This window comes from Equus przewalskii, chromosome 12 (genome assembly GCF_037783145.1).
Source record: "Equus przewalskii isolate Varuska chromosome 12, EquPr2, whole genome shotgun sequence".
NCBI classification, from domain to species: Eukaryota; Metazoa; Chordata; class Mammalia; order Perissodactyla; family Equidae; genus Equus; species Equus przewalskii.
The window spans coordinates 24513174-24526647 of NC_091842.1; the positions used below are offsets into that span (position 1 = coordinate 24513174).

The 13474-nt window shown below is 40.3% G+C and overlaps 1 protein-coding gene across 9 annotated transcripts in view; it reads right to left on the minus strand.

The window, feature by feature from the left end:
* SCNN1G (sodium channel epithelial 1 subunit gamma) overlaps positions 1–13474 on the minus strand; it is a 55583-nt gene that overhangs the window by 31479 nt on the left and 10630 nt on the right. For 3 of the 9 annotated variants that reach the window (XM_070568336.1, XM_070568338.1, XM_070568341.1), the window contains exon 4: positions 550–2253. The exons of 4 other annotated variants lie outside the window; for them this stretch is intronic. The gene's annotated coding sequence lies outside the window, so the exon portion shown is untranslated. Of the gene's footprint in view, positions 1–549; positions 2285–13474 lie in introns of all 9 variants that reach the window. 2 more of the 9 variants (XM_070568337.1, XM_070568335.1) reach the window with 1 other exon arrangement.

A 13474-nucleotide genomic window follows, 5' to 3' on the forward strand; every position in this document is an offset into this window, starting at 1 on the left:
GATGACACCCATGAGGACCCTGAACTACTAAAAGGGAAATTTGAACTCTGACAAGAGAATAGACTGTTCTTGATCCTGGACCTCCTTAGCTATCTCAGTAAAGCCCAAAGTTCACCAAATTATCTCCGCAAGGTGACTTACAGCTTGATGTAAATCAGGTGTGGGGTCAATGGTATCCAAACTTCCAGGTTCATATTTATACTATATAATAGAATAGTAGGATTCTGAGAAGTCATCAACAAGGTCTTCCATGAGCTGCTGGGCTTATGAGGGGTGGTGGCATGATAAAAGATCATTCTTATTTATTAATCAGACCCTAATCCCCAATGACGTGGCAACTATTTCTGCGTATAGTCTTAGCTTGGGACACTAGCATCAATTGTCGCAATATTACAGAAATGCAAATTTGGCTACATCCATTTTCTAGGACACTTACTTTCTCCAAAGGGTACACATGCTTCTGAGAAAAGTTAGCATCATTTTCCCAGTGTAAGAAACATTCTTTTATTAATCATATTCTTTAAGGATCAAGAAACATGCACAGGTTACCTATGATGATGAGAGTCTTGTTGAAAGTACACACAAGATGACTATCACAGGAGATTTCTTGGAATCTGTTTCTCTTGCCTACATGGAATCCATTCCACTTTCAACTGGCAACAGAGCCTGCATTTTCCATTGGGGAATCATCTTCCCCTACCTCATGTCCATGTGATTGTGGTAGGAACCCCACTCTCAGCACCAGTCACTTCTCTCTCTGGCCACAGTTGGTTCTGAGAAGGGCATGCTTCCCAAGTGAGCCAATGAAAAACTTCCCCTGGGGAGAGCTTAACCAGCATTTTTGCTAACAGATGAAAAGTCTTGCTGACTTCCCAGCTGTGTCAGGATTTTCACTGCTCTATATCCCACCTACTAGGCTCTTGCCAGTTCTATATTTAGCATGCATCACCTAAAACAGTCCACTTCTAGTATTTATTTGTAATTTAAATAAGACAGAGTATATTGCAAGTATCAGAAACAAACAACCCTGAACTAGCTTAGGTTTAAGGACGGAACAAATTATCTCATGTACTTGGGAGTTTTTCTTCAGGCGCAGCTTAAACCTGGATTCAAAAGATGTCACCAGGTCCTGGTTTCTCTCCCTTTGAGTCTTGGCTCTACTCTCAGTGTTCATTCATAAGATGACTGCATTAGCTCCAGCTTCGAAACGAACATAACTAAGTCCAGCAGGACTGGTGGCTCAAGTAAAGACTGTAGGTTTAGTTCTGAATTTGGCTTTATTACTTTGCTTGAGGTATGTTTCAACCTCTAATTGGACACTATGATTAGAATAATGGAACGCACTGATTGGTTTAGGTTTGGATTACATGCTCCACCTTTGAGTACAACCAGCTTCACTGAAAACCAACTGGCTGAGACTGAGGAAGGGGTGGTTCCCCAAAAGCGAAATAAGAGTAAATTCTGGGTTGCAAAACATCTAGCCTTCCATCATTCCCCTACCTGTGCCTTCTTTGGCATTTATAATTGATAGTTGCTTCAGTGAAACTCTCTCTTCTCTTGGCTTCTCTGATATATCACTTTTTCTAAAATTTATTTATACTCCTTGGAACTTTTTGTAGTGCCTCTGTAGAGTTTACGGACTTTAGAGGATCATTGTTGGCGTTTAGGGACTCAGGAAGCCAGTCATGACAATTAACAGGAGATCTTAAATCTTCTGGCGAGTCAGAGGAGATCTAAAGTGGTTTGGAAGGCTTGATTAAACTGATCCTAAGGCTTGGGTGTCAGAAGCACAGGATTGGCTAAGTGTGAGAACCCAGTGGTAATAAGCTTGCTCCCAAGTTTGACTCTTTCCAGGATTCCTGTGGTTCTAGAATGACGGCCCTCAGATCTTGTGGATGTTATCTTGCCTCACGAGGATGGGATGAAGGCTTTCTCTTTAAGCATGCTCATTAACCTAGTCTTTCTGGAAACCTACTCTCCTTGATCATAGGGAGTAGCGGGTAGGATCCTTAGATTCACTTATTGTGAACTTCACAATGATTTTTCTGATGCTTCTTCTCTTGCAGGAAGCTAGCTGTAGATGATCAGCACCACGGACAGCAGCCATGGACGCTGTTGTGGGCTCGCCCTTCACGCAGGAGGTCTCTAATGGGATGCTCCTCTCCCACAAAATGCCACTTGCAGCTTTGAGATACATACAGTAAGAAGGATGAAGTAGTGAAAGTGACCTCCTCCAGCCAGGTTATTCAGTTGCTACGGGTGAGAGATGTCACAGTCAGATTGTCTACAGAAACAGAAATGTATAGTCAATTCTTGATATTTGCATTTGCAATAGTTATGTTCTGTAAAGTTGCCACAAACAGTGAATTACCAAATACTGAACCATTACTCTTCGTTGAAATATAGAGCTAGGTTCTTGCGAGCTCTGATCACAACATAATCATCAACTGATCAATGCATAACTTTTTGAAATGTGTGTTTCTTTTTAAAGATATCTTATTTAACATATATTATTGATCCACTAACATTGAACTCATGGCCAACAGCACTATAAATTATGCATGAATGAAGCTCACCTAACAGATATCTTTTCTCTGAAAGGCACATCACAGCTTTCTCATGTTTAGGGACACTGGACAGTACTTCAGCGCCACAGTTGGGGACCATTTTAAACAGCAAAATCACCAACAAAAAGGCATAAAAATGTGAAAAACATGGCCCTAAATAGACTGCAAGAAGAACAGTTGTTTACAGAATGAAAGCTCAAATAAGAAGGCAGAGAAGGTGGATGTCCCAACTCAAGAAGAGAGAGAGGAAATTTGTTCTTTCGCTGCCTTTGTCTTCTATTCAGGCCCTCAGTGGATGAGATGATGCCTGCCCACATTGGTGAGGGCCATCTTCTTTACTCAGTCTACTGATTCAAATGATAATCTCTTCCAGAGACACCTTCGCAGAAGCACTCAGAAATAATGTTTTTCCAGCTATCTGGGCATCCCCATGCCCAGTCAAGTTGACATGTAAAATTAACCATCATGCCAGGTCTCAGGATACAAAAGATACTCAGAGGTTGTAGAAGCTCAAAGCCATAAAGTTCTATACTACTTAGTTTGCTCTTCCTTTTCTTGTGTCTTAGGGTGGAAGTTTAGCTTATTGACTTGAGATGTTTCTCTTCTTTAATATAGATATTATGACTATAAATTTCCCTCTAAGAATTGCTTGGGCCACATCCCATAAGTTTTGACATGTTGTGTCTTCATTTTCACTCATCTCAAAGTATATTCTAATTTGCCTTGGGGTTTCTTCTTTCACCATTGCTTATTTAGGAGTGTCTGGTCCAATTTCCATGTATTCGTGAACGTGCCATACTTCTTTCTGTTACTGATCTCTAATTTCACTCAGTTGTGGTCAGAGGACATATGATATATTATTTCAATCTTTTTTTTCGTATTGGGGGCTGCTTTATGGTCTACCATATGGTCTGTCTTGAAGCCCTACATGATTTAGCACCACAAAACCAGTTACCACTCTAGCCTCAGATCCTACTACTCACCCCTCATTTATTCCCCTCCAGCGACGTTGGCCTCCTTGCTGATCCTCAGACACACCTGGGCACGTTCCTATCTCGAGGCCTTTGCTTTGTTCTCCCTCTGCCTGGAACCCTCTTCCTAATTTTTGTCTACCTTACTGTTTCTCCTCCTTCTTTGCTCACAAATCACTCCCCAGAAAGCATTTCATGACCACTTTATTTAAAATTTCAGCCTCTACAAAAATGTTCTATTCCCTTTTCCTGCTTTATTTTTCTCCATATCATCAATTTTCATCTAATACACTGTTTATGTTACTTGCTTGTTGTCTGTCTTCCCCCATTAGAATGAAAGCTCCCTGACAGCAGGCATTTTTGCCTGTTTTGTTCATTGCTGTCTCCAGTGTAGAGTGCCTGGCACACAGTATGGCTCAATGTTTATTTTATGAATAAATGAATGAGTAAAATAACAGACTCCGTTCTAGTTTGGATTATGGTTGGTTCTCCTGGCTCTAGAAGGCTATGCCTGAGAAGAAAGAGGTGTCTCAAACAGTGGAAATGCTCGGCTAACTGCAGCCTGGGGAGTTGAATGGGCTGGTGAGAGACAGTTATATTACAATTTGTTTGTTCCATGAGGGCTGAAACCTGTTTGTAAATGATACACACAGGGCCAGCTTCATTGGTGTACGACTTGTGTAGTTGCACAAGGCCCCACACTTAGAAGGGCCTTGTGTTGGGTTTAATGCTCTGCTGTCACCATCTTAAAATTCTTCTTTTTTTGTGTGAGGAAGATTGGCCCTGAGCTAACATCTGGTGCCAATCTTCCTCTTTTTGCTTGAGGAAGACTGTTGCAGAGCTCACATCTGTGCCAATCTTCCTTTATTTTATGTGGGATGCCGCCACAGCATGGCTTGATAAGCAGTGCTAAGTCCACCCCAGGCTGCCAAAGCGGAGCGTGCGAACTTAACCACCATGCCACTGAGCCAGCTCCTTAAGATTCTTTATAATGTTTGAACAAAGGGCTCTGTATTTTCACTTTCCCTGGGCCCCATAAATTATGCAGATTGCTTGGATTTAAGAACATTGTAAGGGATAAAAGTGGGGAATTGCTGCAGCAAACATTAACGGAATCCAGCTGGACTCGAAGCTTTCCGAACAGAAGAGAAGCCAGTCAGAGTGAGAATATGGGCCAGAAAGTTCAGGTTCTGCAGGAGAAAAAAAATAGGCAAGCTAACATTTACTAAATTTTAAACACTATGAGGGCAAGGATCTGGTCTGTTTGTATTGGGGAAAAAAAGAATGGAAGTTTAATGCACTATTCTTTCACCTTTTGTCTATGTTTGAAAAATTTCATAACAAAAAGTTTAGAAAATCAGTAAAATAGTTAGCAATATGTGTCTTTTGACATAATGTGTACATTTCCAGGCTTGTTATTCATCTAGTGATGAAGCTGAGGATCTCTTGTCTCCTGGTTTGATCATATTGATCTTACTATTGATCTACATGGTTTGATTATATTGAGCTTACTGAACAATTGCTTGCTTTTCACAATGTTTTCAAGCATCTCTTAGCAAGTAATTAATTCAGATTATCAAGAGGAAGTTTGCTATTTCAATAGTTGTTAGTATCTTCTCAACAATCTCTTTAGAAAAAATTGAAATGTACTTAAATTTTGTTTGATCATATTAATCACTGTGAAAATGTTAAGCAATACAGAAAAAATGAAAATCTTGCTTAACAACCACTCACCTCAGACACACAATCCCACCTCACTATTAACAATTTTGTGTATTCTTTCAAACTTAAAATTTTTTATATAAATATAGAAAGCTATTTATCTTACCTGAGTGGGTTTATATTTCTTTGCAATATTCTTTTTTCACTTAACTACAAATTATGGTCATCTTTCCATGTAAATCCATAAAGAGGTATCATATTCTTTTTAATGGCTGCTTAGCATTTCCTATGCCACTTGGTCTGTAAGTATTTTTCTTTATCCCATTCAGCCAGCAACTTTTCATTAAAATATGAGGCAAGTAAGCAGGATTTTAAAAACATATTTAAAGTTAAGAGAACACTTTTTAAGAGATTCCAGGTTTTCTCCAGATTATCTCAATCAAGTTCCCGCCCCCCCCCCCCCCCAACACAACTGAATTCGAGATACCTAATGGAAGCTTTCAAATTTTGTTTTACGAAACTCTAGACCATGACGTTAATGGTGCCCCCTGGAGTTGTGCAGGGAGCAATTAATTAAGATTTCATTCCGCTCTGAGTGTTGGAAGCCCTGATTAACAGGAGCTTAAACAACCGAGTCCGGACGACGCAACTAAAGCAGTGCTCAGGGGGAAATTTGTAACTCTAATGCACATATTTAAAATTAACATTTCCCGGCAAGCATGCAGAGAAACCGGATCTCTCACACGTTGCTGGTGGGAAAGTAAACTGATACTCTGGAAAACAGTTTGTCAGTTTCTTATAAAGCCAAACGTGCACTTACCATAAAACCTAGCAATCACATCCTTGGGCATTGGGCACTTTTCCCATAGAAATGAAAATTTATGTTCAGACAAATACCTGTACGTGAACGTTCATAACAGCTTTGTTTATAATGGCCAAAAACTGGGAATAACCCAGTTCTTCAGTAGGTGAATGGTTTGCAAACTCTGATACATTTATACAGTGCAATACCATCCAGCAGAAAAAAAAAAATGAATAGTGGTAAGTGTAACAACATGGATGGATCTCAAAGGCATTATGCTTGGTGCAAAAAGCTAATTTCAAAAGGTCACATACTATATGATTCCATTTATATAACATTCTCGAATGGACAAAACTATGGGAATGGAGAACAGATTCCTGGTTGCTAAGCGAGAGGGATGGGGTAAGATAGGGTGAGTGGAAATATAGAGGGGCAGCAGGAGCTGGTGACAGACCTATTCTGTACCTTGATTGTAGTGTGGTTACATAAATCTATACATGGGACCAAACTGCCCAGAGCTCCTTCCTCCCACACACACACGAGTGCACGTTAAAGCTGGTGAAAACCAAATCAAGTGTGTAGTCTATTCAATAGCGTCATACTAACGTCAGTTTCCTGCTTTTGATATTATACTTCAGTTATATAAGATATCATTATAGTAGAAGCTGGGTGAAGGCTTCAAGGAACTCTATGTACTAGTTTTGCAGCTCCTTGTGAGTCTTGTATTATTATTTCAAAATAAAAAGTTAAATGTTTTCACAAAAAGTAACAAATGTTGGAGAGGTTGTGGAGAAAAAGGAACCCTCATACACCGCTGGTGGGAATGCAAACTAGTGCAGCCACTATGGAAAACAGTAGGGAGATTTCTCAAAAAATTTAAAACAGAAATACCATATGACCCAGCCATCCCATTACTGGGTATCTATCCAAAGAACTTGAAATCAGCAATTTCAAAATAACCATACACCCCTATGTTCATTGCAGCATTATTTACAATAGCCAAGACGTGCAAGCAACCTAAGTGCCCATCAACTGATGATTGGATGAGGAAGATGTGGTATATATATACAATAGAATACTACTCAGCCATAAAAGAGGATAAAATCGTCCCATTCACAACAACATGGATGGACCTGGAGGGTATTATGTTGAATGAAATAAGCCAGATAGAGAAAGACAATCTCTGTATGACTCCACTCATACGAGGAAATTAAACACATAGACAAAGAGAACAGATTAGTGGTTACCAGGGGAAAGTGGGGGCGGTGGGGGTGGGCACAAAGGGTGAAGAGATGCACCTACAACAAGACTCACAAACAAAAATGTACAACTGAAATTTCACAAGGTTGTAAACTATCATAATCTCAATAAAAAGTTAAAAAAAAGTTAAATGCTTTCAAAAAAGAATTTTTGAAAATCAGTGCTCTAAGCTTCCATCTCAAGAAGCTAGAACACGAATAGTAAATTAAACCCAAAGAAAGTAGAAGGAAGGAAATAACACAGCAGATAACAACAAAGTAATAAAGATAAGTTATTTACATAAAGTCTTGATCTCTGGTAGCGTAAGTCCTCATTCTCTAAGACTGCTTTGGTTATCCTAGGTCTTTTGCATGTCATCATAAAGTTTAGAATTAGATTGTCAATTTCCCGAAAAAAGCTCACTGCGATTTTTCCAGTGAATGTGTTGAACCTACAGACCAGTTGTATGAGAACTGGCTTTACCATATTGTCTTGACAATATTGAGTCTTTTAACCATGAACGTGAGGTATCCTTTCATTTATTTAGGTTTTCTTAATTTCTTTTAGCAATATTTTGTAAGGTGTAGAGGTCTTATGTTTCTTGTCAGATTTACTCCGAGATATTTTATGGGTTTCGGTGTTGTTCCAAATAGTTTTGTTTTTAATTTCATTTTCTGCTTGTGTATTACTAGTACCTAAAAGTTAGTGCAGCTGCTCAAGGATGTTGTCAAGGACCAGCCTCTGTTTCTTTGGCTCCACCATCCTTAGCATCTCAGGGTCACAAGGAGGCTGCTGCATCCCCACGTCTGGAATCTGCTTTCGTGGGAAGAAGAAGCAAGTGACAAGGTGGAAGCTATGGCTCCTAGATCAGGAAAGAAAAACTTTCCCAGAAATCTCTAGACTTCTGTTCCTTTTCAGTCATTAGAACAGTGTCAGCTACTCCTAGATGCAGGGGAGGTGAAGACGGAGTTGCTGTCATTTCTGTACATTGCTGCCCCAAACAAAATCGGAGTTCTCTTGGTAAACCTTAAGGGGAGAACAGGTATTAGGTGGGCACGTAGCAGTGACAGCCACGGTGTAGAAAGGAATTGAGCATTTCAAAGCACCGTGAACTCCTGTCATCCTTTCAGTAGGGTTAAGGCACACTTGTTATTTAACTTAAGGTTTTATGTTATTTTGACTGTGTAAATATTGTTCCACACTGATCTGTGTCATGTGCTGTGATTACATTTCCTCGCTTGGTCAACTTTTCTGTTCTCCTTAGATTTATGGCTTCTTGTACTTGTTTGTTTGGTTTTCTACGTCACCGTCTCTAATTCTTTCCTAATTCTCCACCAGAATTGCAAAATCTCACTAAAAAAATTTTTTTTCATGTAGTCAGACACATCAAGTTTCTCTTTTTTCACCCTTGGAGACATTTTTCCTGGAGCCTTCTGTAATCTTACTCAGTCTGAACTTGTTCTCCAAGCATTCTCGAATTTTCTTTAGCCTCCTCCGGGGTCGGGTTTTCTGAGTCCTGGCTGTCCCGTCAGTCTTCACGGTCTAATCCCTCTTTTTGGTTGATTGTATTTTCCAATAGCCTCCTGACAAAGAGCGTTTCGTGGGAAATACATTTTTTGAGGCATTGCATGAAAACGCTTTTATTCCATTTTTACACTTGATGGCTATAGTTTGAGAATAGCATTCTAGATTGGAAATAATAATCCCTCATTATTTTGAAGGCATCGCCTCATCATGTTTAGCTTCTTGTTTTGCTTTTGAAAGTCTGATGAGATTCCAGTGTCTAATTCTCTCTCTTTTTTTTTTTTGACTCTGTGGCCTGTTTTTTTTTTTTTTTTTTTTTACCGTGAAAGTTTTTAAGCTCTTTTGTTCTTGGCGTTCTAAAATTTCCCAGTCACATGCCTGAGTGGGGATCTTTTTCAAATACATTGTGCTGGATACTTTTGATCCAGACGCTCATGTTCTCCAGTCCTGGACATTTTCTTCTATTTATTTCCTAGTGGAAATTACCGCTTTCTTTGTAGAACTCCCATTAATTGATTACTGAACTTCAATGAATTAATTCTCTAATTTCATTATCTTTTCTCTTTCCCACCTATTTTTTTTTTAATTCTACTTTCTAGGAGAGTTCTGCAACTTTATCTTCCCACGCTTCTGTTCAATTTTAAATTTCTTCTATCAAATCCTTAATTTCGAAAAGCCATTTATATTCTATTTTTGTTTTTTGCTGAGGAAGATTCGCCATGAGCTAACATCTGTGCCAGTCTTCCTCTACCTTGTAAGTGAGTTGCTGACACAGTGTGGCAGCCAACGACTGGTGCCAGTCCACACCAGGGAACTGAACCTGGGCCACTGAACCACGGGGCCAGCCCCTATATTCTTGTTTTTAAAAAATAGTGTTGTTGTTTTATAGATGCAATATCTTTTCTTATCTCTTTGAGCGTAAGTACAATTTTTAATGTTTTCTTCAGCTCTCTGCCTTGTCTCAATTTCCTCCGAGTTTTTTTCCTTTTTTTCCCCTAATTTCTTGCTTATCAGAGTTGGGGGCCCTTCCTCATTGTCTGATGATCCTGAGCTGACTATTCACCTTTAACAGTGAGGTATTAAAAAACCATGGATGTGAAGCGTAACTTTTCAACTCAGAGGGCTTCAATGTAAGATACTCAGATGGACTCCAGCCATTTGTGTCAGACTCCCACATGTCACTGTGTGCAGACCTTTATCTGAGCCCTATTTCTCTAGAAAAGAGCACTAATTTCCTCTGATCATCTTCTACGCTAGTCTTGGACCAAATGGCACAAGTGGGTTGGGTCGAGGATGGCGTCTCAGTCTTTAGGTGATGATCTTTTACTTGCTTACTCAGTTTTCAGAACAGTTCCAATTCCCGGCCCTTTCTAGGCCTTGTTTCTCCAAATTTGGAGCCTCTCTAGTTTAATGTCTTTGTCAAACATACTTCATGTTGGAGGTGGGGTCTAGAAGCATTGTTGCCTGGATGTGCGTGATAAGTGAGTGTCCCCAAGGGTCTAAATATGTAGAGTTTCAACCAGGCTCCCTGTTTAAAGTCCCACGACTTACCCAATCTTTTGTGCATCTGATGCCTCTAATTCCTGACTGTATTAGTTTCCCAGGGCTGCCATAACAAACTACCACACACGGGGTGGCTTCAAAGACAGAAATATATTTTCTCACAGTTCTAGAGGCTAGAAGCCGGGATCAAGGTGTTGACTGGTTTGGTTTCTTCTGAGGCCTCTCTCCTTGGCTTGCAGACGGCTGTCTTCTCCTTGTTTCTTCACATGGTCTTCCCTCTGTGTATATCTCTGTCCTCACTTCCTTTTCTTATAAGGTCATCAAACCTAATGGATTAGAGCCTACCCTAATAACCTTATTTTAACTTAATTACCTCTTTAAAGACCTTATATCCAAATACAGTCACATTCTGTGGTCCTGATGGTTAGAACTTCAACATATAAATTGGGAGGAGCGAGACACAATTCAGCCCATAACATCGACCATTCAGAGATTCTACAAATTGGTTTGCTTGTTTTCTTCCTCTCTGCAACTATTTGATATTCATATTTCTCAGTTCTGCTAATCTCTTTACCTGATTTCCAGCTTCTGAAACTTCTTGACATTTCTTTGCTGGATCATCTGTTATGAACTTGACAGTATTACCTCCCTTTTCTATAGTTTCCTCTGCATCACGGGGAAGAAGCCTAGAATTACATTTCCAAGAATCTCTTTCTTAGAGTTTGCTAATGGGAGGTACTTGCAAAGGATTTGGAAGATAAAAGAGAGGTGGTTATTCCTTGGCGCAGCAGTGGAATGAGCAGGCTGCAGACCTGATGTTCTCATTAGCTTCCAGGCAGGCTACTACGAATCCTTCCTTTTAGTGCTGGGGGTGGCTGAGAAGACAGTGGGTCTTCCCAGAGCTCTTGAGCAGGGCTGGGAATAGGGTGAGGTTGAATGAGGCAGGGTCATGCAAGTTCAGGGTCAGATTCTGTTTTCATTTAAAATTTTGACATTTTATTTATCATGGATTTTTTTTTTACGTTGTTTGTTTTTTAAAAAAAATATTGTATTAAACTATTCTTTATTTTGATAGGTGAGTTGTGATGGTTAATTTCACGTGTCAACTTGACTGGGCTAAGGGATGCCCAGAGAGCTGGTAAAAGACTACTTCCGGGTGTGTCCCTGAGGGTGTCTCTGGAAGAGATGAGCGTTTGAATCAGTAGACTGAGTAAAGATCTGCCTCACCAAGGCAGTTGGGCATCATCCAACCTGTTGAAAGCCTGAATAGAACAAAAAGGCTTGGGAAGGGCAAATCGCCTTTTTCACTTGAGCTGGGATGTACTTCTCCTGACCTTGGACGTCGGCACCTCTGGTTCTCAGGCCTTCAGACTCGGACTGGGAGTTACACCAGCTTCCCTGGGCCTCCAGCTTGCAGACAGCAGCTTGTGGGACTTCTTGGCCTTCACAACTGTGTGAGCTAATTTCTATAATAAATCTGCTTTAATATATGTCTCTATACATCCTATTGATTCTGTTTCTCTGGAGAACCCTGACTAATACACGAGTGTTTCGGTGCCCTCTTAAAATTTGCTTCCAAGGTGACTCCTCACTAGCCTCACCCTAGGCCTGACCTTGCCCTTGGGTTGCAACAGAGCTTCCAGGTCGCTTCTGAGCTTCCCTCCCTTTGATGCTCCAGGCTGAGACTGCTGACAGTGGCTTGCCTGCCCTTCATTCCTCAGCCTTCCAAGTGACTGTGAAGTAAGCCTCAACTTCCCCTCTCCTACTCAAAACACACTGAGTGGCTTCCATTTTCCTCATGGAACCTGGACTTATACAATCTCTCATCAACCGAATTCTCCTTTACTGATCTCTCTTTTGTGGATTTATATCTTTTTTATTCCTTTACTCTCATCTTAGTAGTGTTTTGGTATGGAGCAGAAGAAAGTTTGTATGTTTATTTGGCACATTTTTCTAGAAATATCTCTGTCCTCAAATTTCTAAAGTTCTGATTCATTTAGACAATTACACATTACCCATAGCATCATATCCAAATTATAATTGACAGCATCTTCTGCATTTTGTGCACATTTTCATCTTCGGTGCTCCTCACCATGGCCACAAGTCCCTACATTATCTGACCTCTTAGCCATCTCCTTAACCTCATCTTCTCATCTCCAGCCATTTTTTACTTTGCTCAATTCACTGCAGCCACCCTGACCTTCTCTTCCTTGAACACGCCAAACTCATTCTCAACTCAGGGTTTTTGCACCACCTCTTCCTATTAAAGGGGTTCAGAACAGGCCTCCCTAAGATGCGCCACTTCAGCATGTGGAATATTTTGAGCTAAAGGCAATTGAGACCCTGTAGGCTCAAGAGAAACTTTTACCTCTCCCCTAAAGAATTTAAATTAGGGGCCTTGTCCATAATAAGAGCTATTACCACAAATAAATTTTTATGACCTATCTGTACGGCAGGGCAAATCTCTAATTACCAAACATCTGCTCTTCTTATCGTCCTGCGAATTACCTCCTCCTCTCTGAAGCCTCAGGCTCCTATCCCATTCCTTAGCTCAAGATGGCATACACACCTCATTTCACCTTTTTGCCTCTGCATCTCTCATGTATGTGGGGTCTCTGGCTCTCTCATGTATGTAGGGTTCCTGTGTATACAAAATTAAATTTCATTTTCTCCTCTTAATCTGTCTCACGTCAACTTAATTCTTAGACTAGCTAGAAGACCCTAGAAGGATAGAGGAAAACTTCTTCCTCCCCGACTCCTCTGTATGGAATGGTCTCCAGATTTCCCAAACCTGCTCGTTTCCTTGCTTCAGCGAGTTCTCTGTTCAAACATCCCTCCTCAGAGAGGCCTTCTTCAACACGCTACGTAAGACAGTCTATTCCCCTCACTCTCTATCTTCTTACTTGCTTTTAGTTTTCCTCGAAGCACTTATCAGTAGGTGAAATTAAATTACATTTTCGTTTATCTGCTTACTTCCTGTTGTCTCTCTCTAGAATGGAAAACATTTTGTATTTCCTCTGCTGCGTCCCCAGAATCTTGAAAAAGCACATGCCACATAGTCTGCACTCCAATATTCGTTGAATGTTTACACTGGAATGAATCTCACAGTTCTCTTATTTTGGTAAAGGAAGTTATAGGTTTTTTATTTTTTCTTTCCACTGAGCTCCACTCAGGCATCTTCAACTCCCCCAGAGTCTCCATTCTAT